We start from the raw sequence: 6,003 nt of genomic DNA, 5'->3' as shown, positions 1-6,003 counted from the left end.
CTGGCTCCCAAGAATTTACAATATTGACTGGGCAGGAAATCCTCACTGTTCCTGCCCCAGAGGTTTTAATAACAGTGTTGGACAATTGCTGTGACTTCTGAGGGTTCACACAAGATTTGACCACGGATATTTTTTACCCCTTTCATCCCAGGAGAAGAGAGAGTGGGTTGCAGGCCTGCTAGTAACTCTTTGCTTCCCATTAGGGAACTTCCTTAATCCCCTATGGCATATTTACAATAAATGTACTTTGTATATTAAAATTCTCCTGAGAATTCCCTGGAGGTTCAGTGGTTAGGACCCCACACATTCACTGCTGAGGGCCCAGGTTCAGTTCCTGATTGAGGAACTAAGATTCTGCAAGCCTTGTGGTGTGGAAAACACATTCTCCAAAATAAAAAGTAAAATCAGAACAAAACTGGGGGAAAATTGAACTGCTCATAGCAGAGGATCATTCATGTGCCTCCCAGGGTGCCAAAAAGTCCACCTAACCATTATTCGTGAGGTCAGGGTTTCAACTGGGAGTAAAATATGGACTGAGGGGCCATTTGGGATGTGACCCAGGAGTTAGCACTCAACTCTGGGAAAAATTCACAGTGTTTCACCCAAGGGAAAATGCGTTCACTTGAGAATAAGGCCAGCTGCTCACATTGGCAGGTCAACCCAGAGTTGCCATCGGGTTAAAATGATATGTATTAAAAAATATCCTGACTTCCATTGAGGAGTAACATATCTGGTAGTGACCGCTTCACGATTGCCCCGAGATGAAGAGAAATGATGATCCAGCAGCTGGAGACGCAGAGCAGGTGGCATGCCAGGGGGTTGACTTTGCCCTGGGTATCAACTGTTGGGGAGAGGGCAGGTGGGACATACCTTAGTGCAGTGCATGGTATTCATAGTCTAGTCTATTGTTCAGGACAAATCAGATGTCTCCTGACAGGTGTGCAACTTCTGTCCTTGCATACTGTTGGAAATTGTCCAGCTGCTCCTGACTCTGCTGTTCGATTACTTTACATACGCAGTCTCAGTGGGAACCTTGGGAAACCCTCAAAAAGAGATGAATTATCTGTTGCTCCTCAAGTGGTTCTCTTTGGAGAGAAACTCTCTCATTGTTCTAGGTGCTCCTCACTAGAACAGATGTGGATTGTGGCGGGCCACAGTAAATGCAGAGATTATACTGGAAAGAATATGGTTGTCAGTGTTTTTAGGTTCAGCATTGTAGCAGCTGCCATGACCTCTGTCTCATAAATGGCCCTGTCATAGGCCACATGGGGCTTCCCAGGTGGTTCAGCAGTCAAGAATTTGCCTGCTAATGCAGGAGAGGCAGGAGATGCGGGTTTGGGTCAGGAAGATCCCCTGGAGGAGAAAAATGACAACCCACTCCAGTGTTCTTGCCTGGAGAATCCCATGGACAGAGGAGCCTGGCGGGCTACAGTCTATAGGGTCACAAAGAGTTGGACACAACTGAGGGACTGAGAATGCATGCCCCCAATAGGTCACACATGTCAAATCCTGGGGCACCAGTAGTGTGGCTGCCCAGTGAGAGACTGAGAATCATAACTTCTTGCCCTTTGCCAAGGCTGCCTAAATGATGACTTGCAGAGGCTTTAAAAAAATATTGATATCTATTTATTTATTTGGTTCCATTGGGTTTTAGTTGCAGCATGAAGGAGCTTCGATCTTCTTTGCGACATGCGGGATCTTTTCGTTTTGGGGTGAGAACTCTCGGTTGCAGCATGAATACAGTTCCATGTACTACACAGTGGGTCGTTATTGTTTATCTATTTTATACATAGTAATGTGTATCTGGTTTTTCAAATTTATTTTATTGAAGTATAGTTGATTTTACAATATTTTAATTTCTGCTGTACAGCAAAGTGATTCAGTTATACATAGATATACTTTCTTTTCATATTCTTTTCCATTATGGTTTATCCAGAATATTGAATATAGTTCCCTATGCTATACAGGAGGACCTTGTTGTTTATCCGTTGTCTATATAAAAGTTTGCCTCTGCTAATCCCAAACTCCCAATCCATCCCTTCCCCACCCTCCGCTCCCTTTGGCAACCACAAGTCTGTTCTCCATTATCTGTGAGTCTTTTTTTTTCTGTAGATAAATTCATCTGTCATATTTTAGATTCCACACATAAGCGATACCATATGGTATTTGTCTTTCTCTTCCTGACTTACTTCATTTAGTATGATAATCTCTAGGACTATCCATGTTACTGCAAATGGCTTTATTTTGTTCTTTTTATATATGTATCACAACTTCTTTATCCATTCATCTGTCAGTGGACATTTCGGTTGTTCTCATGTCTTGGCTATTGTGAATAGTGCTGCTATGGACATAGGGATGCCTGCATCTTTTTGAATTATAGTTTTGTCTGAATATATGCTCAGGAGTGGGATTGCTAGATCAAATGGCAATTCTATTTTTAGTTTTTTGAGGAACCTCCAGACTGTTTTTCCATAGTGGCTGTACCAATTTACAGTCTCACCAAGAACACACGAAGGTTTCCTTTTCTTTATACCCTCTCCAGCATCTGTTATTTGTACATTTTTTAATGATGACCATTCTGACCAGTGTGAGGTGGTATCTCATTGTAGTTCTGGTTTGCATTTCTCTGATAATTAGCAATGCTGAGCATGTTTTCATGTGTCTGTTGGGCATCTGAATGTCTTTTTCAGAGAAATATCTATTTGGACCTTCTGCCCATTTTTTTGATTGGGTTGGGTTTTTCAGTTGTTTTTGAGTTGTATGTGCTGTTTGTATATTTTGGATTAAGTCCTTGTCGGTCATATCATTTTCAAATATTTTCTCCCAGTCTGTAGGTTGTCTTTTCATTTTGTTTATGGTTTCCTTTGCGGTACAAATGCTTATAAGTTTGATTAGGTTCCTTCTCTTTATTTTTGTTTTTATTTCTATTAGTAGTATGTATCTGTTAATTCCAAATTCCTAATTTATCCCTCCCTGCCTTTCCCCTTTGATAACCGTAAGTTTGTTTTCTATGTTTGTGAGTCTACTCCTGTTTTGTAAATAAGTTCATTTGTAATGTATTTTTTAGATTCCACATATAAGTGATATCCTATGATATTTGTCTTTGTCTGACTTACTTCACTTAGTATAACAATATCTAGGTCCATCCATATTGCTGCAAATGGCATTATTTCTTTCTTTCTTTTTTTTTTTTTTTAGTGGCTGAGTATTCTATTGTATTCTATTGTATATATACCAATCTTCTTTATCCATTCATCTCTTGAGGGACATTCAGGTTGCTTCCATGTCTTAAAAGCCCCTCTGTTTTAGCAGCCTGGAATATTTCTATCACCTGGCACAGAGCATAGAGATCACCGCAATAAAATTTGATACCTTAAATTCAGATCCTAGATCCAGGAATTGCAGAATTAATAACACAGTGTGAGTGCCATATATGGCTGTAATTAAGGTTAAGGCACCAATGACATGACTTCTCAGGTTAGACGATATGAGAGGCTGAGCTTGGAGATGCCTCCCTTCCAATGACTATTCCACTGCCATGGGATCAAATGTCCCTGTGTCCCGAGCTGGTCATTGGGAACTCTGTGACAAGGAGAGCCACCCAGAGAGTAAAGATATGCTGCTATTCTTCTCTCGGCATCTAGCTTTGCAAGAGATAAATAAACTGCTTTTCTCTGATGAATTGTACAATGGTACTTGACTGACATTTTACCTTTTAAATTATTTTTATTTAAATTATCTAAGTTGTCTTTAGAGCGAGCTGCAGTTTAATTGTTGACAAGCTCTACAATATATTGTGAACCAGCCCTCTCCATCTCTTCCACATCTACCCTAACCCCAGCTATCAGCATCTTTTCCTGGGACCACTTACTATCAGATCATCTCTCTCCACTGCTTAAGATCCTTCAAAGATATCTCATCCCATGTAAAACATACCACAAAAAATCCAACCTACAATTCTCTACATGATCTGGCTTCTGCTCCTTTATCCATTCATATTTCCTGTCACCTGAACTGGCTATATACTTTGTGGGACCCAGTAAAAAATGAAAATATGGGGCTCCTTGTTCAAAAATTATTAAGAATTGCAAGAGAGCAATTAGACCACCAGAGCCTTAAAACAAGCACGGAGCCTTTCTGAGAGTGGGGCTCCCTGGGATTGCACAGGTTGCATGCCCATTAAGCTGGTCTGCCTGTCATCCACTCCGCATTCAGAGGTCATCCTCTTGTTTCTGTTTTAGAGCTTTTGTACTAACTCTTCCTTGGCATGGAATGCTTTTCTGTTTAATGTTAGCATGGTTCACTTCTCCTAGTTAGGGTCTCAGTTGCAACATCACCAACTGAGAGAGGCCATCCAGGACCCTCAACTTAACCTAGCCACTGAGTCATTATTTGTTGCTTCACCACTCTTTTTTAGCTCTTTTGCATGCACTTCACCTAGTTCCTTTTTTTAAAGTCATCTATTTATCGGCCATCTCTCCCTGTTATGGGTTGAATTGTACCCTCCATCTCACCATCGCAATTCTTATGTTGAAATCCTAACCCCCAGTATCTCAGAATGTGATCTTATTTGGAAATAGTGTTGTTGCAGATGCAATTAGTTAAGATGAGGTTGTACTGGTGTAGGGTGAACTCCTAATCTAATACGACGTGCACGCTTAGTCACTCAGCCATGTCCAACTCTTTGTGACCCTACGGACTGTAGTCTGCCAGGCTCCTCAGTCCATGGGATTCTCCAGGTAAGAATACTGGAATGGGTTGCCATTTCCTCCTCCAGGGAATCTTCCCAACCCAGGGAGTGAGCCCGCATAGCCTCCTGCTTCGCAGGTGGATTCTTTCCCCACAGAGCCATCGGGGAAGCCTAATTCAATACAACTGTCTTATAAAAAGGGGGAATCTGAACACAGGCATGTATTCAGGGAGAGCACCATGTGAACATGAAGATGGCCATCTACAAGTCAAGAAAAGAGCTCTGGAACAGATTCTTCCTTTATAAGGAACTAACCCTGCCTACACCTGGATTTTGGACTTCAATAGTCTTCAGATCTGTGAGACAATCAATTTCTGTTGTTTAAGCCAGTCTATAAAAATGGCAACCCACTCCAGTATTCTTGCCTAGAGAATCCCAGGGACGGCGGAGCCTGGTGGGCTGCCATCTATGGGGTCGCACAGGGTCGGACACAACTGAAGCGACTTAGCAGCAGCAGCAGCAGTAGCAGAGCAGTGTGGAGAAGGAAATGGCAACCCACTCCAATGTTCTTGCCTGGAGAATCCTAGGGACGGCGGAGCCTGGTGGGCTGCCGTCTTTGGGGTCGCACAGAGTCGGACACGACTGAAGAGACTTAGCAGTAGCAGTAGCATAGTACTTTGTTACAGCAGCTCTCGCGAACGACTATACCCTCCGGTTAGAACGAAGCTGAGAGCATTAACCTGGTTTGTCTATTTCACAGCCATCTCAGAACGTGCCTGTACTGTTACTTAGAACACATCAGTACTGCTGTTTAACGATTTCACTTGTATATATAAACCTGAAAGCCTTTCAAGGGAATAGAGTGTTGCAGGTGTTCAAGAAAAACCTGTTGAGTAGATTAAACCATGTCACTTATTTCCAGATATTTTGCGGAGAGCGCCGGCAGTTGTGTGCGGACTGACAGATCATAGCTCTTATTCCGTAGACTTTATTAATATGCACGACGTGCTTTTAGCTCTCCGGACAAAGAGACTGATACTTCGCAGGTCCCTCAAGTGGGACTCAGAAGACCGATCGGAGCTCTAGCCTTTTACAAGCGCTGGTCCTTGCTCCTTTTGGCATCTTGGTACTTGTAGTTTTGTTCACTGTAGCTTTGCCCGAAAAATGAACTGTGAGACCACAACTCCCATCACTCCGCGAGCACTGGAGCCTTCAGAGCGCATCCTCTGGAGGGGGCGCCGAAGCCATTGAGCAACCGTCTGGTCCAAGGGCCCGCCTTCCTGAACCCAGAAGCACCCGTGATTGGTCGACTG

This window comes from Giraffa tippelskirchi, chromosome 3 (assembly GCF_054371585.1).
Source record: "Giraffa tippelskirchi isolate mGirTip1 chromosome 3, T2T-mGirTip1v1.2.pri, whole genome shotgun sequence".
NCBI lineage: Eukaryota > Metazoa > Chordata > Mammalia > Artiodactyla > Giraffidae > Giraffa > Giraffa tippelskirchi.
The sequence above is the reverse complement of the archived record's forward strand: the minus strand, read 5'-3'. Positions refer to the sequence as shown.